Raw genomic sequence first — 27,490 nt, 5'->3', positions numbered from 1 at the left:
TCACAGGGATAATGGTATCCACTGGCAGTATTGAGGCGGAAGGTAGCCTAGTGGTTTGAGCGCTGGGTCAGTAACCGAACGGTTGCTAGAACGAATCCCTGAGCTGAGCTGACAAGGTAACAATCTGTCGTTCTGCCCCTGAACAAGGCAGTTAACCCACTGTTCCTAGGCTGTCATTGTAAATTAGAATTGGTTCTTAACTGACTTGCCTAGTAAATAAAGGGTCAATAAATACATTCTACCAATTTATACAGTGTTCAACTCTATACTGATTGTGTTCCCTAATTATTTTCTTACATAAATGTCACAATGTGTAGACTTGCAGGATATTAGCTTGTCAGGCTGCAACAACACAATCTCTCTGCCCCACGACAAAAATGTGTATAATTGATGTAAGTTAACTTGAAAACTGCTAAATGTTCTCTGATTCCAAGAGGCAGGCTTTTAAAATGTTATTTCCCAGGGCCCGAGACTTGGTCCGTCCAGCCGTGCACTGCCGAAGGAAAGTACTTGTATGCTTTTTATTTATTTATCAATCTCACACTAGTTGTTTTCTGATTTTGGGATCGGGTCCCTGATGATTTGCTATCACAAATATGGGTCCTTGGCCCTAAAGTTTGAGTATCCCTGATCTAGAGTACACTTCTGATTGCCTTAATGCAGACTGGACTGAATAACCTGTTGGGATGGGATCTCCTTCCATTATGTCCTCTCATACACTGGTCTAAGATTATGGACAAAAAATCTAACTTTTTTCATGGATTTATGGGCAATTCACAATATACAGTAAATCTCTAAATAAGCTTTGTTGTAACAATTTAACTTCAAATACACTGCATTTCAAACAGTCAGCAATAAACACATGAATTCAGGACTTGTGAAATTATACTATCCTAAGTATAAGCCTTGCACATCCATAAGACGACAATTTTATCAAAATAGTTTAACCTGCTTTTTTGTTGTTGTAATAATCACTGATCATGTCTTCAATCTGTCTATGAAAAATAACTTTTTTGTTACAAATATAACCACAACCATGCATAATGCACATTCACTAATAATGACTAACTTGTTGTAGCAGGCATTCTAGATAATTAACACCAGTCTCATGAACACACTCAAGCACAAGCCCATGTGCTAGTGAGTAGACCACTAATCTTTATATTTTAAATTTAGCCTACTTGGGTCTATTTGCTGTCTAACAAGGTAGAACAGTTGAATTGTTATGAACACACCCTTCTGTCCTCTCCAACTGTTTGAACAGCATGCTAGCCTGTCTACTTAGTTCAGATGTTGAAATAAAGTGACCCAACTTATTTCTCAAAATGAGGTGCCAATTTATATAATTGATTTATGAAACACTGACTAGACAGCTAGTATAACAGTCTGGCTAAAATGCTGCTAGCAGTACCGCACATGACAAAATGAGCATTCGTTTTCCAGGCATTTGGAATATCGCACGGAAACATTACATTCAAATGAATGTGATATATTGCCTAGCCCTTAGTGTGTGTGGTGTTTTGATTGCAGCGAGCCAGAGTCACTGAAGGAGATCTGTGCTAGGGGTTGCCAGGAGGGCACCAGGCTCCATCTGCCCCAGCCAGCCAGTCACTCTGTAGAAATGACTTCATTTAACCAGACCCTTTACAAATGATGGCTGGTAATGAGAGTAGTCTAAGTCCCTCCAACATATTTATTTAGCTAAGTTTCTGTTTGATTTTCAAAATACATATAGAAAATCAGTGTGTGTGCTAATGGTGCATCATTTCTGCTTACTGGTAGGCTTTTTAATGATAGTCTTTCTTTTTGAAAAGTCCAGAGAGTTTGGCTGCTAGAGGAACATATTTGTATATGCACTAATTTGTCTGGTATCGTCGTCTCCGCACTTGAACCATCTAATGATAGCTTTTTGGCCTGAAACGTGTTTTTTAAACTAGCTAGAACTTGATAGAATCAAGTACTATTTTGCTTTTGAGTGAGTTCCGCCTGTCCTTTCTCAATGAAAAGCACAGAGACCCTCTTACCTTACTTTCATGAGAGTGAGATGAGTCTAACTGAAGGTCTAAAGCCGTCTATAGTCTGACTCTACATTGCACTTCACTCCCTACTGCTCTCTAGATAATGTCAGGAACTCCGCTCCGGGGGTGGGCCTAGTCCAGGCAGCCATATTGTTCACAGAACCTCGCACCACTATTTCCTGCATGCGTTTATTCAGTCCCATATCACGTGTGCGCGTATAGAGAAATCTTTAATCTAGGTAGAATATGCAATCTCATACTCCATTTGAATCAAATGAGGAATTAGACTAGAATGTAGTAATAGAATAGTTAAGTAGTTTTACTGTTAGGAAATGTAGTCCACTGTTATTTAGAAATGCATGAAATGTAATGTTTTGTTATGGCAGAGTTGTGTTCCATTATTGTAATTTCCTTGACTGAGCCCCACATGGAGAGCTCCCCGTACGGAACCGTGTACCTGTCCCCTCCGCCGGACAACAACTGGAGAAGGTGAGTGGCTTTACAGATACTAGTATTTGTAATGCTGTGTAAAAACAACTAACAAAAAAAGCTGTTTTTAACATAATTGTAATTTTTGATCGACATGGAACACTGGACAGCTACTTTAACTTACTCTGAATCAAGATTATGGCCCAGTAATACCCTTGTGCAGCAGGCAGATTTGCATTAAGCATTGTTGGATCCCAAATGGCACCCAATCCCTTATATAGGGCACTACTTTTGACCAGGGTCCAGGACTCGTGACTACATAATGCACTACTTTTGACCAGGGCTTGTGACTACTGTATATAGGGCACTACTTTTGACCAGGGTTCGTGACCTATATAGGGCACTACTTTTGACCAGGGCTCGTGACCTATATAGGGCACTACTTTTGACCAGGGCTCGTGACCTATATAGGGCACTACTTTTGACCAGGGCTCGTGACCTATATAGGGCACTACTTTTGACCAGGGCTCGTGACCTATATAGGGCACTACTTTTGACCAGGGTCCAGGGCTCGTGACTATATAGGGGATAGGATGCCATCTGAGATGCAGCCATTGTATCTACTCAGAGATGCTCAGTGAAGGGATCAGATTGCCATGTGAGGCACCCAGGTGGGCCACGCGTCTACAGAGGTGCTTCTGACAGATAGCCTTTTGGTTTAAAGGTCAGATGCCGTCATTCTAATGCTCTACCCCTGCCGCTGTTGTGACTCATTGCTGTCATAGGGTGAATCCGGCCCACAAGTCTTTGCGGTCCTCCTGTGCTTTGCTTAAGTATCTCCAGCTTAAAGGGGAAATCAACACCGTTTACAAATTTTGATAATGTCATGGCTTATTAATGCTCGTTAGGTACCACTGCCATGTGTGTGCATGCGTGTTTGTGCGTGTGTGTTTCTTCAGTTAAACTGCCTGCCTGGTTTTACCTACCTAGAGAAGGCAGCAGTGTAATTACTGGACAGTTTTCTCTCCCTCCAGTGTTTACAAGGCAGTGAATTGCAGCCCTGCAATAAAGGGCTTAGCTGAGCCCCTCCCTCTCCCGCTCTCTTCCTCTCTCTCTCGCTCTATACAGTTGTGTGTTTTGAATGTTGGCTTGGCCGGCTGCCAGTCGCCCTGCCTTCTCCTCTCACCCCCGTAGAACTGCAGCCTCTGAAGCCCAGCATGGACACACATGGCCTCCATCTTTGCTCTTACTGTACTGTACTGGAGGACAGTGTCATAAAACCTGGTTTCCCCTCCCCAATCCTAACCTTAACCAATAGTGGGGGAAATGCAAATCTGTCCCAAGATCGGTGTGTAGGTCGGCAGGTCCACACCCTCATGTCGTTGTTGACAGACAAAAACAGGTTGGCCTGTGATGACCAAACCTCCTGACCGAGCAAACAGATGTTGCCGTGACCTCGTGTTCCCAGAAAGAGCAGGGAGGGAGTGCCATGTGCATCATACACACAGGCATGTGCTACACAAACATACGGACACAGATTTACTCTGGATTTGGGTTGGGATTGATTCACACTGCCTCTTGGCTCCATCACAATTGACCCGTTGTGGGATAGTGATAGCCTAGATCAAATCTGATTGGGTTTGGTTGAACAAGATTAAGTGTTGTTGAAGTTTTAAACTTTTTGACAGCGCCTCTATTACTGTTTAACCAAATAGTTTATGTAAAGACATTTCTGAAGCTTCACTAATTACGCACATAAACAATAAAACCAGAGAAGGTGGGCCTATGTTTTAGTTGAAATATCAGGTTATGTTTATTAATCCGACTGCGTTAGGACATTAAATCAGGATTTCAGTGTAGTTATACTTCAGTGTTTTCCTTCAAGAATCTCCCTTGGGGATAATTTATTAGATTAAATGGGAGCATATTTAACCCTTAGACGGTGAACAGTGATGTATTTGTTTTAGAGCATTCAGCCTCGGCAGACAAACACAACTTTTCCCACTTCCTCTCTTCAGTTACTGCCCTGAACTGGTTAAACGTGTTGACTTGGTAACCAGTGTTTTATGTGTACATCCCTCATTCAGATGGCCGCTAATCAACTGCTTCCAGAGGCCACCCAATGGATTTTTAGCAAACCAAGCGATCCTAGGCATTATGTGACATGCTACAGTATAGAATACATCATATGAGCAAAAGTGACTTGGCTAATGATGAATGTCTTTGAGGTCCTCACGTTAAGGCTCTGTTTCACCATATTCTAGGGATTGATTGAATGACTCTTGTTTTTGTGGTTGCTGAAAGACATGTTGTTAATGCCTTGTATTGATGCACAGTGTTAAATGTCTGTGTTTTATTGATGTCTATGACTCGTCTTAATGCTTCTCTCTACTGGACCAGAGGCCCTGGTGTCCACCCAACTACTCACCACATGCATTCTTCTCTGACTAACACACTTCCACCCCTCAAGGACAGAGTTGTGTGGCCAGCTTACCGGTCTCTTTCTATATTGCTTTCTCTCTCCTCTTTTAGGTATTTCTTTTAGATATCTCTCCATATCTCTATCCTTTGCTCGCTCTCTCTCTCTTTAAGGTATCTTGCCCCATGAAATATAAATGGCATAATTGAACATTTTATTTCAGTCTCTCTCTCTCTCTTCCTTGCTCCCTCAGCATTATTGGCACTAACCACTCCATGGCCCTGCTGGCCAATCCTAGCCTCCCGCTCCACTCCACAGTGTTACAGGGATATGCTCCCCTCTGTTGGCTCTGACTACTGTGTGCACCGCGTGTGTTAAGGTCACATCCGTCCCTCTCTGTTTTTTGGTGCTCTCGGTAGGGTCAAAGGGTGAAGCGAGCTCAGCGATCTGTTCCAGTTCATCTGTGACTCCACTGTTTATAGTTAATCTTTTCAGTTGTTGGAGTTTTCCACCACATTGACTCTCTGCTGGGTTGTGTGTTTTTGATCCTTTCTGGGTCTTGATTCTCATGTCACCACTTAATGTTAACTGATGAAGGAAAACATAAGTTTGTACACTGAACAAAAATATAAACGCAACATGTAAAGTGTTGGTTTCATGAGCTGAAATAAAAAAATCCCAGAAATGTTCCATGTGCACAAATTGATTTACATCCCTATTAGTGACCATTTTTCCTTTCCCCTGCCAAGGTCATTACACAGGTGAACCTTGTGCTGGGGATAATATTTCTGTCTGTAATAAAGCCATTTTCTGGGGAGAAACTCATTTTGATTGGCTGGGCCTGGCTCCCCATGGCTGCACCCCTGCCCAGTCATGTGAAATCCATAGATTAGGGCCTAATTAATTTTTTACATTTGACTGATCATTCAGTAAAATCTTTAATTGTTGCATTTTATATTTTTGTTCAGTATATTTATTTCCCCTCTCAAAGTCACTGAGAAGCTCAAGCTAGATTGGTGAGAAGATCTGGGAGTAATTTGGGTCTGTCTTGTATTTGAAGTGCTTTTCAGTGGTAGCCCCTGCCATCAAGTCAAATGTTATTGGTTGCATACGCATATTTTAGTAGATGTTAATGTGGGTGTAGGGAAATGGAGAAAGGCCAAGGTTGGCTATGAATCCGCTCTCTGTGAAGGTCTGTGTAGATTGTGTTGTAGTTTAGTCTGAATCATGTTATGCAGTATGGTAAATACTGGTATTGTGAGCAACAACCTGCTGTGACCCAGAAGCAATTGGCCACAAGTGGCTTCTGATCCACCAGTTGAGAAGCAGGTTCCCAGCAGACTTATGCCCTCCACATTAGTGTTGTAAGTACAGATCTAGGATCATCTTCCCAAATCCTAACCTTAACCATTAATTGGGGAAATACAAAACTGACCCAAGACCAGCACCTCGAGGCAACTTCACCTTACCCCAACAAAGTAGAACTAGCTACTTAGCAGTTAGCTTTGCGTCTGCTGACTGTCTGTTGGATGGCTGAGTTTCAAGCCCACCGGACCTTGGTGTTTGTTGATATAGGCCTTGTTCTATTTTTGACCCTGAGGTTGTGTGCTTACATGTGTTGTGGTGGTAGTAGTGCCCATGCCATGTTACATTCTTCAAAGGCCAATGGGAAGTAGTTTCCTCTTTTAGATGTTTTCCTTGACCTAAGAAGTTCTCATCTACAGGCTGTAGATTTGTATTGAAACCAACTAGTGTCAGAATGTGTTTCAGTGGGCGACAGCAGATCTGGACTGTGGGCTGGTCTGTTCTTCCTAGATAATGGAAAATACATTTGGCATTTTGGTCATTAAGCAGATGCTCTTACACATATAAACACCGATGAGAAGGCAGCATTCGGTCTGTGAGTGTGTAGTTCTTGGAAGTGTATCGATCTGGTAGTATTTCAGGTCTGTGCCAATAAGGGTCTGGTAGTGTTGGTGGTGTCTGTTTTGTGGCTGTCAGTTTGGATCGGTCACTGTGTTTTTGTATATTGAATTGATTTGTTAATGTGTCTCTGCTTGACTCTGTGGTCTTGTTGCTGAGATTCAGTCTGGGTCTGGGAGACAGATGCTCCAGTGCTGGTCCATCTCAGGGGAGAGAGCAGAGTGGGAAGTGTTTACAGCGCCGACCACATCTGCACTGCATTACCGCCTAGGCAGGTTGCCTGGAGACGGGCCACAAATCCCCTTAACCCTTTCAGCTCTGTCCGCGCCCCAGAGAGCAGATCAGAGCCCGCTGTCTATACACAGGCTTAGTGTCCCCGGCTGTCATCAAACAGACAATTAGGAGAGGATGAAGTGCTGATCCAGAGTGTAGATAGCAAGTGTTTCCTTGTGTGTGTGTTTTTCTTTGGAGGTTTTGTATCCATTAGTATTGTATGGCGGTCTGTATGTATACTACACGTACGTGTGTGTGCTCTTGTCTGTCTAGCGTTGTGAAACCACTCCAGTGCGTCGAGATGCATTGCAGGCTGCTGGCTTGTCTAAAGCCTGCTTTCAGATCAGTGGGCTTAGAGACCAATGGGGTCAATGCTTTGGGATTGGCAGCGCGGGCCAGGCAAGCACGACAGATAGGCAGCTAGGGGAACCGCACCGTTCACACACACAGTCCCTGGTTACGTCCCAAATGGCACCCTATTCCCTATGTAGTGCACTGTCCTCTCTCTGACTAGCTGTCGGGACAACAGGTTTTATCATTATCTCCCCCTCCAGATTGTTATTTTAAGGTTGTGGTTCTCTCACATCTAAATATGGCTGCCTGACCTGTTAGATCTCTCTGGAGGAATTTATCAATTTGGTGCAAAATACCCTCTTCCTTCCTTTTGGTCTCTCCATCTCTCGCTCTCCCGTTCTCCCTCCCCATCTCTTTCTCTCGCTCGCTCCCTTCCCCTCCTCTTCTCATGGCCTGTTATAGTGGATGTTCAGTGTGTCTGGTGTGACCCCAATGAAGAAGGGGTCAGGTTGTGTATTTGGAGCTGGTTTCTCAGTACACTACTCCCCAAGAGGGAGCCATGATCCCACCGTTGTCTGGGTAGAGGCGTTCCTTGGCTAGGGCCCTGCACCCTGGGTCTGGAGACTTGGGCCCTGGGCAAGAGGCACTGATGTGTCCCTATGGAGCCCAGCTGGACCAGGGTCAATCACCGGGGTCTCTGGCTCTCTCCCTGTCCCACGCCCTCCTCCACCCCCACCTACAGTGCCTTCAGAAAGTATTCACACCCTTTGTACAGCCTTATTTAAATTGGATTAGAATTATATTTTGGGGCACTGGCCTACACACAATACCACATCATCTGAAGGTTGAACAATGATTAACATTTTTACAAATGAATTAAAAGCTAAAATGTCTTGAATTGGTAAGTATTCAACCCACTTTGTTATGGCAAGCCTAAATACTTTCATGGGTAAAAATGTGCTTAACCAGACACGTAAGTTGCATGGACTCACTCTGTGTGCAATAATATTTTTTTATGACTCCCTCATCTCAGTATCACACACAATTATCTGTAAGGTCCCTCAGCTGAGAAGTGAATTTCAAACACATTCAACCATAAAGACCAGGGAGGTTTTCCAATACTTCACAAAGAAGGGTACTTATTGGTAGATAGGTTTAAAAAAAGAAGACATTGAATATCACTTTTGAACATGGTGAAGTTATTAATTACACTCATTTGCCGGAGAAGAAGGAAACCACTCAGGGATTTCACCCTTTTTAATAGTTAGTTTTTAATGGTTGCGATAGGAGAAAACTGAGGATGGATCAACATTGTAGTTACTCCACAATACTAACGTAATTTGACAGAATGGAAGAAAGGAAGCCTGTACAGAATAAAAACTATTCCAATACATGCATCCTGTTTGCAATAAGGCACTAAAGTAAAAAGTTTTATGTTTGGGGCAAATCCAACACAGAGTCCTGCTCTTCATATTTTCAAGCGCTGTGGTGGCTGCATCATGTTATGGTTATGCTTGTCATCTGCAAAGTTTATGGAGTTTTTTTTAATGATAAAAATAAACTAAATGAAGCTAAGCATAGGCAAAATCCTAGAGGAAAACCTGGTTCAGTCTACTTTCCAACAGACACTGGCCGATAAATTCCCCTTTCAGCAGGACAATAACCTAAAACATAAGGTCAAATCTACACTGGAGTTTACACAAATCTACACAAATCTATACTTCTAAATAAAGACAGTGAATGTTCTTGAGTGGCCTGGTTACAGTTTTAACTTAAATTGGCTTAAATCTATGGAAAGACTTGAAAATGTCTGTCTAGCAATGATCAACTTGACAGAGCTTGAATCATTTAAAAAATAATAATGTGCAAATATTGTACAATCTAGATTTTCAAAGCTCTTACAGACTTACCCAGAAAGTCTCACAGCTGTAATTGCTGCCGGAGGAGATTCTAACATGCATTGACTCAGGGGGTTGAAGACTTATCTAATCAAGATATATTACTGTTTTATATTTCATAAATGTTTTACTAATGTTCTATTTTTTTCTTCCACTTTGACAGAGTATTCTGTGTAGATAGTTGACAAAAAAGAACAATTAAATCCATTTTAATCCCACTTTCTAACACAACAAAATGTGGAAAAAGTTAAGTGGTGTGAATACTTTCTGAAGGCACTGTACACACCACCCATCTTTCCATGGCCCTGCTCTCTTCCCAGCCTGGCCTGTTCTCCACAGGGATAGGCTCTTACACTGACCTTCCCCAGGGATAGACTAACTTAAAGGCCTTCCTGGGAATGGGATCTTACACTGATCTCCCCCGGGGATAGACAAACAAAAAGGCCCTCCTGGGGATGGGATTTAGACATTCCTGTGCTCTCTCTGTGTGAGTGTGTGATGTATTTCTGATTCTAGAGAACCTTTATCCTCTGCTTAGGTGGTCTGTTTAATTATTTACCACCACTCACCCATTAACAACAAGCCTCTATTTTGGTTAACGTATGTTAAGATCACTTCCTCTCTCTCACACCAGCTCAGTGTGCCCTCAATGGCACCCTATTCCCTAGGTGCACTGCTTTTGACCAGGGTCCATAGGGCTCTGGTCAAAAGTAGTGCCCTATGTAGGGAATAGGTTGCCATTTGGGGCGCAGAATAAATCAATGAGCCCAGCCGTGCTGTAACTGTACAGTTGAATAGCTAAAAAAGACTGTTGACAACGAATGGCATCAGACAGCCAAAGCAGCATGCACCATGCACACGATCCTCTGAGCAATATTTGACCGCTTTGGCTGTGCAGCTGTGTGATTCGTGGCAGCTAATCCTCATATCTGTGTGATTCTGTGATTCTCCTCTGTACAGCCTATAATTGTCTAGCAGGCCGTATTGTTTTCACAAGTCTTTTAATTTCCAGATTTGTTTCTGTCCTCTGGAGGGATGGGAAAGAAGGATATTGTGTTTTTATTGATCCTTTATTTAACGAGAGATGACACATTCTTTTCCATGTGAGCCCTGGAGAAGCAGCATACATATAGTTCCATATGAGACAACACAATGAATGGAAGTTAAAACAGTGCAAAGTGCATAAGAGAAAATAACAGGTTTCAAAACACATGCAATATGTTGTCAGCAGCCCTCCAATCTGGGATTTAAAATCATCAATCAGAATAAAATGATCCTGTTTTAAATGATTTTGTAAAATGTTCCACAATGACGGGCCAGCAAAGCTAAAGCCCCTCCTACCAAACTCTGTTCTTGTGTTGGGAATATTATATCAAATAATATTATGATAATCTTCATGATTCTGTAGGGTGAATATTAAGTATACTGGCAGCTGCCCTAAGATGGTCTTGGAGACAAACCAAACCAGTACCAGTGAGTCTGTCGACCATCCTGCTAACTGGGACGGATGGATGCAGAGAGAAAGACAGAAGACAGGGATGGTGAGGAATGGACCGAGAGAAAGGGAGAGATGAATACAAAGGGAGAGATGAATACATACAAAGGGAGAGATGAATAGAGACAAAGGGAGAGATGAATAGAGACAAAGGGAGAGATGAATAGAGACAAAGGGAGAGATGAATAGAGATAAAGGGAGAGATGAATAGAGACAAAGGGAGAGATGAATACATACAAAGGGAGAGATGAATACATACAAAGGGAGAGATGAATACATACAAAGGGAGAGATGAATACATACAAAGGGAGAGATGAATAGAGACAAAGGGAGAGATGAATAGAGACAAAGGGAGAGATGAATACATACAAAGGGAGAGATGAATAGAGACAAAGGGAGAGATGAATACAAAGGGAGAGATGAATAGAGACAAAGGGAGAGATGAATACATACAAAGGGAGAGATGAATACAAAGGGAGAGATGAATACAAAGGGAGAGATGAATACATACAAAGGGAGAGATGAATACATACAAAGGGAGAGATGAATACATACAAAGGGAGAGATGAATAGAGACAAAGGGAGAGATGAATAGAGACAAAGGGAGAGATGAATAGAGACAAAGGGAGAGATGAATAGAGACAAAGGGAGAGATGAATAGAGACAAAGGGAGAGATGAATAGAGACAAAGGGAGAGATGAATAGAGACAAAGGGAGAGATGAATACAAAGGGAGAGATGAATAGAGACAAAGGGAGAGATGAATAGAGACAAAGGGAGAGATGAATACATACAAAGGGAGAGATGAATAGAGACAGGGAGAGATGAATAGAGACAGGGAGAGATGAATAGAGACAGGGAGAGATGAATAGAGACAGGGAGAGCTGAATAGAGACGGAAAGGGAGAGATGAATACAGACAAAGGGAGAGATGAATGGAGATGGAAAGGGAGAGATGAATAGAGACGGAAAGGGAGAGATGAATAGATGGAAAGGGAGAGATGAATAGAGACAAAGGGAGAGATGAATAGACGGAAAGGGAGAGATGAATAGAGACGGAAAGGGAGAGATGAATAGAGACGGAAAGGGAGAGATGAATAGAGACAAAGGGAGAGATGAATACATACAAAGGGAGAGATGAATAGAGACAAAGGGAGAGATGAATAGAGACAAAGGGAGAGATGAATAGAGACAAAGGGAGAGATGAATAGAGACAAAGGGAGAGATGAATACATACAAAGGGAGAGATGAATAGAGACAAAGGGAGAGATGAATACATACAAAGGGAGAGATGAATAGAGACAAAGGGAGAGATGAATAGAGACAAAGGGAGAGATGAATACAGACAAAGGGAGAGATGAATAGAGACAAAGGGAGAGATGAATACATACAAAGGGAGAGATGAATAGAGACGAAGGGAGAGATGAATAGAGACAGAAAGGGAGAGATGAATAGAGACGGAAAGGGAGAGATGAATAGAGACAGAAAGGGAGAGATGAATAGAGACAGAAAGGGAGAGATGAATAGAGACGGAAAGGGAGAGATGAATAGACGGAAAGGGAGAGATGAATAGAGACGGAAAGGGAGAGATGAATGGAGACAAAGGGAGAGATGAATGGAGACAAAGGGAGAGATGAATACAGACAGGGACAGATGAATAGAGAAAGAAAGGGAGAGATGAAGGGAGAGCTGAATAGATGGAAAGGGAGAGATGAATACAGACAAAGGGAGAGATGAATGGAGACAGAAAGGGAGAGATGAATGGAGACAGAAAGGGAGAGATGAATAGAGACAGAAAGGGAGAGCTGAATAGACGGAAAGGGAGAGATGAATGGAGACAGAAAGGGAGAGATGAATACAGACAAAGGGGGAGATGAATAGAGACTGAATGGGAGAGATGAAGGGAGAGATGAATAGACGTAAAGGGAGAGATGAATAGAGACACAAAGGGAGAGATGAATAGAGACAAAGGGAGAGATGAATACAGACAGAAAGGGAGAGATGAATAGAGACAGAAAGGGAGAGATGAATAGAGACAAAGGGAGAGATGAATACAGACAGGGAGAGATGAATAGAGAAAGAAAGGGAGAGATGAAGGGAGAGCTGAATAGATTGAAAGGGAGAGATGAATACAGACAAAGGGAGAGATGAATATAGACAAAGGGAGAGATGAATAGAGACGGAAAGGGAGAGATGAATGGAGACAGAAAGGGAGAGATGAATACAGACAGGGAGAGATGAATAGAGAAAGAAAGGGAGAGATGAAGGGAGAGCTGAATAGATGGAAAGGGAGAGATGAATACAGACAAAGGGAGAGATGAATGGAGACAAAGGGAGAGATGAATGGAGACAGAAAGGGAAAGAAAGGGAGAGATGAATACAGACAAAGGGAGAGATGAATGGAGACAGAAAGGAAGAGATGAATGGAGACAGAAAGGGAGAGATGAATAGAGACAGAAAGGGAGAGATGAAGGGAGAGCTGAATAGACGGAAAGGGAGAGATGAATAGAGACAAAGGGAGAGATGAATGGAGACAGAAAGGGAGAGATGAATGGAGACAGAAAGGGAGAGATGAATACAGACAAAGGGAGAGATGAATAGAGACGGAATGGGAGAGATGAAGGGAGAGCTGAATAGACGTAAAGGGAGAGATGAATAGATACAGAAAGGGAGAGATGAATAGAGACGGAAAGGGAGAGCTGAATACAGACAAAGGGAGAGATGAATGGAGACAGAAAGGGAGAGATGAATAGAGACGGAAAGGGAAAGATGAATAGAGACTGAAAGGGAGAGATGAATAGAGACTAGAGGTCGACCGATTCATCGGAATGGCCGATTTAATTAGGGCCGATTTCAAGTTTTCATAACAATCTGTATTTTTGGGCGCCGATTTGACGATTCTTTTTTATTTATTTTTATACCTTTTTATTTAACCTTTAACTAGGCAAGTCAATTAAGAACACATTCCTATGTTCAATTCTGGCCTAGGAACGGTGTGTTAACTGCCTTGTTCGGAGGCAGAACGACAGATTTTCACCTTGTCAGCTCGGGGGATCCAATCTTGCAACCTTACAGTTAACTAGTCCAACTCGGTAACGACCTGCCTCTCTCGCGTTGCACTCCACAAGGAGACTGCCTGTTATGCGAATGCAGTAAGGTAAGTTGCTAGCTAGCATTAAACGTATCTAATAAAAAACAATCAATCATAATCACTAGTTAACTACACATGGTTGATGATATTACTAGATATTATCTAGCGTGTCCTGCGTTGCATATAATCTGACTGAGCATATAAGAATATAAAAAATACTTTTTTACCGAAACGAAAATAAACAAACAAAAGTATATACGTTTATACATGTAGATTTTCTCGTTAACGAGACTGAGTGGTGGTAGGCAGAAGCAGGTGCGTAAACATTAATTCAAACAGCATTTTAGTGCATTTTGCCAGCAGCCCCTTCGTTGTGCGTCAAGCATTGCGCTGTTTATGACTTCAAGCCTATCAACTCCCGAGATGAGGCTGGTGTAACCGAAGTGAAATGCCTAACTAGAGGGACGGAAGCTATACTGTTACACTGGCAATACTAAAGTGCCTATAAGAACATCCAATAGTCAATGGTTAATGAAATACAAATGGTATAGAGGGAAATAGTCCTATAATAACTACAACCTAAAACTTCTTACCTGGGAATATTGAAGACTCATGTTTAAAAGGAACCACCAGCTTTCATATGTTCTCATGTTCTGCGCAAGGAACTGAAACGTTAGCTTTTTTACATAGCACATATTGCACTTTTACTTTCTTCTCCAACACTTTGTTTTTGCATTATCTAAACCAAATTTAACATGTTTCATTATTTACTTGAGGCTAAATTGATTTTATTGATGTATTATATTAAGTTAAATAAGTGTTCATTCAGTATTGTTGTAATTGTCATTATTACAAATAAATGTTTAAAAAATCGTCAAATTAATCGTTATCGGCTTTTTTGGTCCCCCAATAATCAGTATCAGTACTGGCGTTGAAAAATCATAATCGGTCGACCTCTAATAGAGACAAAGGGAGAGATGGATAGAGACAAAGGGAGAGATGGATAGAGACAAAGGGAGAGATGGATAGAGACAATGGGAGAGAGGGATAGAGACTGAGAGAAAGGGAGAGAGAGATAGAGACTGGGAGAGAGGGATAGAGACAGAGAAAGGGAGAGAGGGATAGAGACTGAGAGAAAGGGAGAGAGGGATAGAGACTGAGAGAAAGGGAGAGAGGGATAGAGACTGAGAGAAAGGGCGAGAGGGATAGAGACTGAGAGAAAGGGCGAGAGGGATAGAGACTGAGAGAAAGGGCGAGAGGGATAGAGACTGAGAGAAAGGGAGAGAGGGATAGAGACTGAGAGAAAGGGAGAGAGGGATAGAGACTGAGAGAAAGGGAGAGAGGGATAGAGACTGAGAGAGAGGGAGAGAGACTGAGAGAAAGGGAGAGAGACTGAGAGAAAGGGAGAGAGGGATAGAGACTGAGAGAAAGGGAGAGAGACTGAGAGAAAGGGAGAGAGGGATAGAGACTGAGAGAAAGGGAGAGGGGGATATAGACTGAGAGAAAGGGAGAGAGGGATAGAGACTGAGAGAAAGGGAGAGAGGGATAGAGACTGAGAGAAAGGGAGAGGGGGATAGAGACTGAGAGAAAGGGAGAGAGGGATAGAGACTGAGAGAAAGGGAATGCGAGAAGGGCAGGGGAAGGCATGTGTGGCTGTTCCAACTCCATATGGCCCATGCTGCTAAGCCCCAATACAGTACAGGGGGAGGAGGGACACAGCTTTACATGGAAATGTGTAATAAAGCCGCTGTCATCTGGGGAAAGCAGCTCATGAGACGTGTGTGTGTGTGTGTGTGTGTGTGTGTGTGTGTGTACTGTCATAGCATTGCAGAACACCCAGCTGGAGTGTACCTACTGAAAGTGCAGGGTGGGTGGAGTATTTGGTATATATCCCACTGGCTCCAAAGTCCGTCTTCCTGGAGTGTGTACTTTGCTGGGTGAGTCTAAATACAGCACCCCCAGTGTGTCTAGGAGCTTAGTGATATGACAGGTTGGTGTGAACCATTTCTATTAGCCTCCCCCCACACTTTTTAATAGAAGGGAGGTGACGATGCAGTGCAAAGCGCCCCTCAGGAGAGAAGCAGAGATCGCCCCCTGTAGGCAGATGGGAGAAATGCTGGATTGGCAACGATGGATCCCATCTAAGAAGATCATGTTTGGACTGGGAAGTTGGCTGTCCCCCTTACTCTGGCCCTGAATCCCAAATCAAACCCTACCCACGGCCCCGAGGTAGTGTACTTACGTAGATTTGAGAGGATTGCATAGGTGTAAACAATATGCCGACCATTCCCCTGGTCTATCAGAGGGCGAAATGGATCTCCGACACACGGGTCATTCCACTGCAACAGAGTGACACTGAGACTCAGATCTTTCACATTACAATGTATGTCAAACAGAAATAGATGATTGCAAAGTTAAAACCATACAACTCTATGCACAAGGACTATTAACATTTTCTGCAGAACATTTTACAAAAACACATTTACTTGAAAGTGCAGATGCAATGTTTGGTAAGAAAATTAAGTTTTGTGCAGTCATTCTGTTACCAAACTTTGCATCTGCGCTGTTCTTCAAGTAAATGTTTTGTAAAATCTTCAGTGGAAATTGTTAAAATAGTCGTTGTGCATCGAGTTGTATGGTTTGTTAAACTTATCAATCATTGCTTTTTGTTTGAAATACATTTCTAAGAGGATACAATTTTAAAAAATCAGTGACAGTGTGGAATTGCTCACAACCACCATATTTCTTACATTTCCAATCCTCTCAGATCTACTACACAAGTGACTGGGGGGTAGGGGCTAGGGGTTGATTTGGGATTCAGAGAGGCCACTTCCAGTGAGCTTATCATTGTATTACACACTTTATCAGACCACAATGTGTGATAGTAGCAACCATGAGTGTCACAGGATGAGCGTGTAATCGCTAAATTCAGTCATCTAAATGTAGTCATGGTTGAAAATCACTGGGTTTCTCCTGCAGAGAGTCGCTATTCTCCTTCAGCTGGTGTCTTCCACTGTCACAGCAGCTGTTCGCTAGTCATCTACAATGAGGCCTTCAGATGTCTGTTTCCTCAGATGGGGGTTATTTACAGAGAGATTTACAGAGATGGAGATTTTGCGTTGGTTTTTAACTTGATTCTTTGCTCATTTTCACAGATACTTGTGTTTGTCTCTGCCATGTGGAAATGTGTGGATGTAGCCTAAGGGTTGTAAGGAATAGTGATACAATTCATTTTTCCTGGTTTAACTTAGTTGATGTTCTGATTTGATCTACAGTTGTCTTACAGTACCTGGTGCTCTAGGGATATGGCGAGAGGGAGGCAGCAATCGCAGGGTGGCTGGCATCAATATCTCAGGCACCACCTACTGCACATGTGCCCTTGAGAAAGGCACATAACCCCTAACCTGCTCTATGGGCGCTGCTCTGTGCCTCACCCTGTGCTGCTCCCTCCCTGCCAATAGTGTAGGACGACAAGAATAACCACAATCCTCTGTTGTCTGGATCAATGAAGTTGGCTTGAATTGTATAATCTACAGAACTGTGGCACAGCTAGTCCACCTGGTTAGGCATACTTGTGTTTAGTGCTCCTGTTTCGTCCCTGGTGAGTAGGGCTGGTCCCCCGTAGTTTAACTCTGCTCGTTGCTTCGCATCAACTCCCAGTTCAATCCCAGTCGTCCAACATGTGGATTCAGTTGAAAAGGGTTAACACCGGGCTCTCCACAATCTCATAGGGGTCTGTTTACACCCACACACCTGGCACGGTCTGGTAAACTATTGCAAATGAAACCAGAACACTATGCACACATTGAGTGTCTAGATCAATGCACTTGTTTTGTCAGATACAACTAGTATCCCAAAGCAAGTGTAATAACAGCACACTGAACAGATTTGAGTTGTGAACATGTTTTACTGGACAGCACAACCAAATGGGCTCTAAACAAGAAATCAACTTTATACTTGCATAATAATCGCGTTATAACATAAGTGGAATAAGGAACAGTCACTATTCCTCTTGTGTACAGTAGTTAAACTCTCAGCTCATTGATATGGAATTAAAATGCAATTACCAAAGTATTATTTAACAACATGCTAATAAAATGTTGCTCAAAGTAATTGTAGCTTGATTACACAGCCACAAGAACAATGTCATGTTAAGTGTTACTGAGAATGCTATCAGTAACTAAATATGGCTATTAAGTTTTGAAAGGAAACTAAACATCCCAAAACAGCCTTCTCGAATCAACTACAGCCAAGGTAGGTTGAAAATCATGTTAGTTTGTATTCTACTTAAACGATCCCTTTTAAAGATAGTATAATGTGTGTTTGAAACAAGAACATTCACCCTCCGATGGACAAAAAGCTTCAAAGTTGTTTCTGCTCAGCATTCAACGTGCTGTTTGCAAATGGCTTTTGAATTACTCTGCAGTGTTTTCAGGTATTATAAAAATGTATTGCATCTTTCAACCTTTTCAGTGGCATGTTTAAAGACTTGTATAGTAGTTGAGCTATATACTGTACTTATCTGTACAAAATGTCATTGGTTTGACTTGATTATATACACCTGGGGCAATGGACATTTACAGAATGTTCAGATAGAAATATATTGTCTAGATCAAATATGACTCTCAGATTGGAATAGTATAGTAAATGGTGTACTCTCTTCATTATATCTTCAACATGCAGTACCAGATACAGCCTTGTCATTAGTTGAAGGCAGCCAATCCAATCATTTCGGAAAAGTCGTCACTTCCCGAGATCTGTATTCAAATTTGCTTTCTCAGATGTGAATTCCAATCATTTACAAAAGTAGTTACGGTACTTTCTGAGATCTGTAAAAAAATATATATACTTTTTGGGAATCTGTATTCAAATAGGTGTAGTCAGTTCCTCCTGAAAAATATTTACTTTCCACAAAGCATTGTTGAATGTCTGATGGACATTATTTGTTTTTTAGGGGGTTCCTTTACTTAGTCAGTCCACTTTAGTTGAACTGTTTCCAGACCTGTAGTCAGTCCACTTTAGTTGAACTGTTTCCAGACCTGTAGTCAGTCCACTTTAGTAGATCTGTATCCAGACCTGTAGTTCGTCCACTTTAGTCGATCTGTTTCCAGACCTGTAGTCAGTCCACTTTAGTCGATCTGTTTCCAGACCTGTAGTCAGTCCACTTTAGTTGATCTGTATCCAGACCTGTAGTCAGTCCACTTTAGTCGATCTGTTTCCAGACCTGTAGTCAGTCCACTTTAGTTGACCTGTTTTCAGACCTGTAGTCAGTCCACTTTAGTTGACCTGTTTCCAGACCTGTAGTCAGTCCACTTTAGTTGACCTGTTTCCAGACCTGTAGTCAGTCCACTTTAGTAGATCTGTATCCAGACCTGTAGTCAGTCCACTTTAGTAGATCTGTATCCAGACCTGTAGTCAGTCCACTTTAGTAGATCTGTATCCAGCCCCCTCATCCAGATTTCCCTCCTCACCTTAGAATTTCCAACCTATTCTCTCTCTCTCTCCCCCCACTCTCAGCATCCAGGCCTTTTCTGAGCTCAAGTAAACTACGAAACAAGCGTGATGTTTCTCTCTCTTTCTCTCTCCCAAGGGAGCAGCAGCCGTGGGCCGAGGAGAAACGACCAGGATTTAGATTAATATCACAGCTCAACAGGTGACCTTTGAACTCTTCAGCCTCCTCTCTTGCTTTCTCTCTCACACGGACCAACCACTCTGCCGGACTGCTCTGTCTCTCCTCTCTCTGTTGTAGACTGCCCAATCCTTCCTCTCATTCTCACTTACTCTCTCACCCCCCTCCCCCTCTCTTGCTCTCTCACCCCCCTGCTCTCTCTCCTCTCTATTCCAATCTCTCATGCTCTCTCGTGTCCTCTCTTGTTCTATCTTTTGTATGCCCTCTTCCTCTCCTCAATCACCCTCTTGTTTAACTCTTTTTATTTATTTTTTAGATATCTGTTCATCTGTCTCTCTAGCAAGGCTTTGAGACACGGAGTTGGAGCACAAGACAGACTACTGTGTCTGTTCGCTTTCACTACCTCTCTGTCCTTCTACCTCGCTATACTAGTAACACTAATCAGTCTTTTTCTTCTGTCATTGTCACTAACCCAGCTGTAGGACCGTGTGACTGGGTGGGTAAGGCTGTCGCCACCTACCCTGTCGCTGCTGCTGCCACCCATCGCTACCTAACACTGTGCCTCCTGACTCACAGTGGATTTATTCACTACTATTTAGTTTATTTACATTCATCATTTGGTCTTTCTTTGGACCATCTGTCTGTTTCCTGATGTGATGCTGGTGTTACGATGCTAATTGCAAATGTTACAATGTTTATTTGCATATAAATGACATGTTTAGTCACCAATGTTATGTCAATTGTTATTGATGATATGCTATTAATGAATGAATTGACTCTCTGTTAGGAACCATACTGAGCTCTAGGGCGTGTTCAGTGGGAGGAAAAAGTTCAGAAACGGGGAGCTACAATCTACCTGTACTTGTCCAAAAAGAAACACTTGTTCTTGTTTTCCATTGCAAAGCACTTTGCTACGGTGTGCCCTAATGAACATGGTACGGTCTCAGCGAGTTTAGGGACTGCACAGAGAGACATTATAACCATTGTGAAAGAGGGTGTCCATCTTGAGAAGGAGAGTGTGAGAGATGCATCCTCAAGGGGAAGAGAAAGTGGAGGATGGGAAGAAAGAAAGAGGGAGGGAGAGATTTGTCCTTAGAGGGATAGTGAAGCATGAACACAGCTATTGGAGCTTAATGAAGAGCACTTGAGAAAGCCCTCAGCTGTAGCCAGTGAAAGAGGTGTGTGTGTGTGCGTGCGTCTGAGAGGGAGGGGGGGGGGGCGAGTGCGTGTACATTTGAGAACGTGTGTGTCGAAGTATTAGTGTGTAGGCAGACCCACCATTGAATGACTCTAGCCGTGAGGCTTCCTCATCCTCTGTCCACCACTGAATGACTGTCTGACCTAGCCGTGAGGCGTCCTCATCCTCTGTCCACCACTGAATGACTCTCTGACCTAGCCGTGAGGCGTCCTCATCCTCTGTCCACCACTGAATGACTCTCTGACCTAGCCGTGAGGCGTCCTCATCCTCTGTCCACCACTGAATGAATCTCTGACCTAGCTGTGAGGCGTCCTCTTCCTCTGTCCACCACTGAATGACTCTCTGACCTAGCCGTGAGGCGTCCTCATCCTCTGTCCACCACTGAATGAATCTCTGACCTAGCTGTGAGGCGTCCTCTTCCTCTGTCCACCACTGAATGAATCTCTGACCTAGCCGTGAGGCGTCCTCATCCTCTGTCCACCACTGAATGAATCTCTGACCTAGCTGTGAGGCGTCCTCTTCCTCTGTCCACCACTGAATGACTCTCTGACCTAGCCGTGAGGCGTCCTCATCCTCTGTCCACCACTGAATGAATCTCTGACCTAGCTGTGAGGCGTCCTCTTCCTCTGTCCACCACTGAATGAATCTCTGACCTAGCCGTGAGGCGTCCTCATCCTCTGTCCACCACTGAATGACTCTCTGACCTAGCTGTGAGGCGTCCTCTTCCTCTGTCCACCACTGAATGACTCTCTGACCTAGCTGTGAGGCGTCCTCTTCCTCTGTCCACCACTGAATGACTCTCTGACCTAGCTGTGAGGCGTCCTCTTCCTCTGTCCACCACTGAATGAATCTCTGACCTAGCCGTGAGGCGTCCTCATCCTCTGTCCACCACTGAATGACTCTCTGACCTAGCTGTGAGGCGTCCTCTTCCTCTGTCCACCACTGAATGACTCTCTGACCTAGCCGCGAGGCGTCCTCATCCTCTGTCCACCACTGGCTCAGAATATTAACACCCTGCCTCCCGAGTGGCTCAGTGGTCTAAGGTACGGCATCGCAGTGCTAGCTGTGCCACTAGAGATTCTGGGTTAAAATCCAGGCTCTGTCGCGACCGGGAGACCCATGGGGCGGCGCACAATTGGCCCAGCGTCTTCCAGGTTATGGGAGGGTTTGGCCGGCAGGGTTGTCCATCTCGCACTAGCGACTCCTGTGGCGGGCCAGGCAAAGTGTGTGCTGACACGGTCGCCAGGTGTACGGTGTTTCCTCTGACACATTGGTGCGGCTGGCTTCTGAGTTAAGTGGGCATTGTGTCAAGAAGCAGTGCGGTTTGTTTGGGTTGTGTTTCGGAGGACGCACGGCTCTCGACCTTCACCTCTCCCGTGTCCATACGGGTGGGACAAAACGATGTAACTACAAATTGAATACCACGACATTGGGGAGAAAATTAACACTCTCCTCCATGCCCTCCTCCCTCTCTCCTCCCTCTCTCTCCTCCTCCACAGAACCAACTCGGACTCGGCTCTTCATACGAGTGCCATGAACCCCCAGGACCCCTTTGGCATGAACCAGCAGATGGGCAGAGGGCCCCCCCAGCGCAATGGTAAGAACACACACACACACAGCATCTGCACACACACGCATGCATACGCATCGCATCTACACACTTTGCATCTGCACGTGCGCAAACAAACACCCTATTCCCTACACAGTGCACTTCTTCTGAACAGAGCCCAAAGAGATTGGCTATTTAACTGTAAATAAGGGAATTGTTTTCACCCCACAGTTAGCCACGATGATTTGCTAGACTGGTAAAATGGTTTACAGTTACCAATGGCTTCTACACTATTCTACTAGTGCTGCCGTGTCGATACCATGTCTCCAGTTGACCTTTTATCATCGTGACGCTTATCTACTTTCTATGCGCATTGTGCAAGTTATGGATTGTATCAGATATGTGGAACTGGTTGGAGGTTCTTGAGGAGAGGTTGTGCAATAACATTCATTGTAACCAATGTAAACAGATGATGTAGGCAGGAAATAATTAAAAATCTTTCTACAACATCTAAGGTTTATTAAAAAAATTGAGACCTTACTGAGACATTGTAGAAAGATATGAAATGATTTCCTGTCTACACTGTCAGTGTGCCTTATTAAAATATCTAAGTGGTGAGAGAAGAGTTTGTCTGGTTGGTTGGAACAGTCCTGGGCCTGTAGAGACTCCTCTCTTTCACTCCTGTCTTCCTTTCCTCCATTCCTCTCTCCTCTGTGTCTGGATCTTTAGTTTTTCCCCTTTACCTTCACATCGCTACTTATTCTATCTCATCCTCTCTTCTTTCTCTTTACCCACCCTCACTTTCCTTTGTCTCTTTTCTTTCCATTCTCTCTCTCCTTCTGTTGTCTTTCCAGCATCTCTCCCCTCTCTATCCCTCCATCTCTCCCTCCATTCCTCTCTCGTCTGTGTGTGTATTTAAAATGTTCTCCCTTCCATCCATTCCTCCCCTTACCCCTCTCTGTTAAGAGTGACAGACAGTGGAATGTGTTGTGTTAATGCATTATCAGTGAGTGATGTCTTAATGTTGGAGAGAGAGACTTGGATAGGCTCCTACGGTCCCAGAATGGATTACCACTCTATTTGTTTAGCCAACAAGTTTAAACAGGATATTGGCAGGCGAGTCCAGCTGTGTATTGACAGGGGTGGGGTTCTATATTGAAAGGCAAGTATTTTTTTAACTTCAATAGAGTGATCAGGGATGTGCAACTATAGTTTTCCTTCACGGAAAATACATCAGTGCTACACATTCGGCAGAAAATAGCTTCATTTTCATCAGATGACAACAGAAGTGCAACACTTTTTGGCTGGCAGCAACACAAGTAAATGAACTTACAATGAATTTTTTTATTTATTTTGTAACTATGCATGGCCATGTTATTAATGTTTGTCATAGAAATAATTTAGCCAGCTGCATTTCTTAATGTTTTGCTTAAATTTTCCTGGAGAAAAGTAGGCTGGCTATACCAAGAGAAATACCGGAGAAAAGTAGCTACACATCAGTCAGAGCGCTGTCTGCTGATAGAATGATGGAGAACAGTAGCTACACATCAGTCAGAGTGCTGTCTGCTGATAGAATGATGGAGAACAGTAGCTACACATCAGTCAGAGCGCTGTCTGCTGATAGAATGATGGAGAACAGTAGCTACACATCAGTCAGAGCGCTGTCTGCTGATAGAATGATGGAGAACAGTAGCTCCACATCAGTCAGAGCGCTGTCTGCTGATAGAATGATGGAGAACAGTAGCAACACATCAGTCAGAGTGCTGTCTGCTGATAGAATGATGGAGAACAGTAGCAACACATCAGAGTGCTGTCTGCTGATAGAATGATGGAGAACAGTAGCAACACATCAGTCAGAGCGCTGTCTGCTGATAGAATGATGGAGAACAGTAGCAACACATCAGTCAGAGTGCTGTCTGCTGATAGAATGATGGAGAACAGTAGCAACACATCAGTCAGAGCGCTGTCTGCTGATAGAATGATGGAGAACAGTAGCAACACATCAGTCAGAGTGCTGTCTGCTGATAGAATGATGGAGAACAGTAGCAACACATCAGTCAGAGCGCTGTCTGCTGATAGAATGATGGAGAACAGTAGCTACACATCAGTCAGAGCGCTGTCTGCTGATAGAATGATGGAGAACAGTAGCTACACATCAGTCAGAGTGCTGTCTGCTGATAGAATGATGGAGAACAGTAGCTCCACATCAGTCAGAGCGCTGTCTGCTGATAGAATGATGGAGAACAGTAGCAACACATCAGTCAGAGTGCTGTTTGCTGATAGAATGATGGAGAACAGTAGCAACACATCAGAGTGCTGTCTGCTGATAGAATGATGGAGAACAGTAGCAACACATCAGTCAGAGCGCTGTCTGCTGATAGAATGATGGAGAACAGTAGCAACACATCAGTCAGAGTGCTGTCTGCTGATAGAATGATGGAGAACAGTAGCAACACATCAGTCAGAGCGCTGTCTGCTGATAGAATGATGGAGAACAGTAGCAACACATCAGTCAGAGCGCTGTCTGCTGATAGAATGCCCGTTCGTGAATTCTCATCCGAGTGGAAAAGGGCAACTGAAACACAAAATTTGTCTGATGCCGAGTAGAAATTACAATAAACATTTTAGATCTGGCAGCAAGATTTCTTATGCAAATTATATATTTTTTCCTTTGTGAAAAAACGCTGCATTCTGCATTAACTTGCAAGTTAAACTTAGGGGGTCGCGCTATCTAAGCAAAATGGCTTAATTAATAAGGTCACTGGACATCATATAGTGTTTGCTTTCTGCTGTGTTTGAGAAGTCAAAGCCCTTTGGATGAGTTACAGCTGCCAGTGCTTGATTTCCTTGCGTTTTTTTGTCTTTTCCATTCTTGGCCTGTATGCTCCTCACCCCTTTTCTCAGAACAGAGCAGGTAGGCCCATTGCCCTAGTGACTCCAGACTCCACACAGACACAGCGTGTACACATGCTGCTCCAGAGCCAGTACTGTTCTTCCTTCAGACAAGCATGTGTCAAAACTTTGCTCATTTGCACAATGTCTCGGTCACCTTTACATTTAAATGTCCAAACTCACCACAAATTACATGACATTCGGTAGCTCCTACCTATTTATGTTTAACTTTATGAGCTGGATTGCCTGTCTTTGTATTTTTTTTAATTTTTTTAGTTTGCTCGTTAGCATATTTAGCTAGCTGCTTCTGTGGAAATTCACTATTAAGTGTGCTAATTTTGTTAGCATTCTGGTGATAGATGCCCATTTTTTTTGGAGCCCCCTTGTGTTCTAAACCGGTAATATCGTAACTCCAGGGATTAGAGAAGGCCGGCAGGACTCCATGAAAATCTGGATACCGCCCAACCCTAGTCCAAATATGTATGACACCTTGAAATGAAGGGACTAGATGCATATAAAGTGCTTCTTATTTCCAAACAATAAAACAGATATGTATGAAAATACCCTCAAATAAAAGGTGACATTCTGTACTGTCGTCTCATAAAACATTTGATCTCAAATCCAAAATACTGGAGTATGGAGACAAATTAAAAAGTTGTAGCTTTGTTGCCCAAATAAATAAGGAGGAGTGTATGGGACACCATTTGTTGTGAAGGGATATCATGACACTGTGTGTGTGTGTGTGTGTGTGGTGTGTGTGTGTGTGTGTGTGTGTGTGGTGTGTGTGTGTGTGTGTGTGTGTGTGTGTGTGTGTGTGTGTGTGTGTGTGTTGTGTGTGTGTGTGTGTGTGTGTGTGTGTGTCAAGATGCATAGGCCTACGTTTGTGTGTCCATGCCATGAGAAGACACAGCAGAGAGCGTAGGACAGATGGCGTGTAACTGACTACAGAGCAAGTAGAGACATGCCTTTCTGTAGTACTAGAGCAGTGTTGTCTAATACCGGAGTTTGTTGAGATACACTTTTGGGTTGCAGGCAGTCATAGCCATATGTCGCTAGTATTCCCACTATTCCCATGGGGTTGAGGCTTAAGAATGGGCTGCAGCTTTAAAAAAATAAATGATTTAAAAACGTATTTCGATGACCTAGAAGATCACGACTAAACCCCAAAAGCCTTTAGGAGGGAGGGTCACTGCACTAAATGCACTGACTGTAAGTCGCTCTGGATAACAGCGCCTGACAAAAAATAGTGTGGTAAATGGTAAAATACAAATACTTGGGAACTACTGGTGCAAACCGTAGCGGCTCACTGCTGCCCCTGCAGGTGAGTGAAGGGTGGTACGTTGCAGCGTACAGTGTCCTATCAGGCCCAGAGGGCTTTTCACCTGTCAGGAGGGTTACAGTGAGACTCTGAGAGGTGGTAAGCCAGTGTCTGATGACCAATCCCAACATCCATCCCGGCAGGCAGACAGACGTGAGTCAGGGCTATGCATGGGAACGTTCAGTAGTTTCGTTCATTAGGCACCAAACATGGACTGAAATAAGGAAAGGACTAACTGGATTTTGTAAGAAACACTCAATATTTTCTTGTTGCAAAACATTTTGCTACGTTGTGCCCTAACGAACACGACCCACGACAAGGGCACAACTCCAGTCTGCAGTGGATGCAGAGGGTATGCTGCTTTAAATCACTGATTGGTTTAGACCTGGGAATATGTATTTGAACTAGCCATCCAATCAGAAGGGGAAAAACTTGGACTATGGGCTTAAAGGACAGGAGTTGTGCACCTTAGAACTGATCCCAAACCAACATCTCATTGTCTTCTTCTGGTATATTTAATTATGTTGTGCTATCAGTACAAGCCTTGAGCTCAAATCCTTACTACAGTGATTCTGTTCCACAGTAAGAGTGGCGACGGCAGACAGACATTTTTTGTCCGGTCTCGTTCACTCCGTGGCATCCTCCTCCAAGAGGTTCGTGTGTCTGGTCACATGTTGAGAGGAAATTAAAGGCGACGTTGGACTGCCGCCCCATTGCCTTCTCTCCATGCCCGGTGGCTTAAGTGGAGAGCTGGGCAATAAAAAGTTATGGACCGTTCGAATAGAAATATGCCATGTAGAACAAACATGCCTCTCTGATGTGAACAAGGAATCACGTTAACTGCTCTATTCATGACATTTCTATCTGAAACGGTCCACAACGTTTGTCTACTGAACTTGGTCCAGGTTCTTGAGAAAGGGGAAGAGGGAGACAAAGGACAGAAGAAGAGGGAAAGAATGGGGGAGGACGATGGTAGGAAAAGAGGAAGAGAGAATGCAGGAAAGTAAAGAGAAACAAGGAGGCAGAGGGAAAGAGACAGTTATTAGCGGCTTTTGAGAGAGAGAGG

General features: G+C 43.4%; 1 long non-coding RNA gene across 1 annotated transcript; it reads left to right on the top strand.

Moving 5' to 3' along the window:
• The first annotated feature begins 2,194 nt into the window (after positions 1 to 2,194).
• Positions 2,195 to 23,781, top strand: LOC116370513 (uncharacterized). The gene is made up of 3 exons (XR_004208753.1): positions 2,195 to 2,507; positions 19,429 to 19,491; positions 22,165 to 23,781. It is a non-coding gene; the product is annotated as an uncharacterized LOC116370513 (long non-coding RNA).
• The last annotated feature ends 3,709 nt before the right edge of the window (positions 23,782 to 27,490 follow it).

This window comes from Oncorhynchus kisutch, unplaced genomic scaffold (genome assembly GCF_002021735.2).
Source record: "Oncorhynchus kisutch isolate 150728-3 unplaced genomic scaffold, Okis_V2 scaffold2586, whole genome shotgun sequence".
Taxonomy (NCBI): domain Eukaryota; kingdom Metazoa; phylum Chordata; class Actinopteri; order Salmoniformes; family Salmonidae; genus Oncorhynchus; species Oncorhynchus kisutch.
Note: the sequence above shows the minus strand (reverse complement) of the source record. Positions and strands in the feature narration are given on the sequence as shown.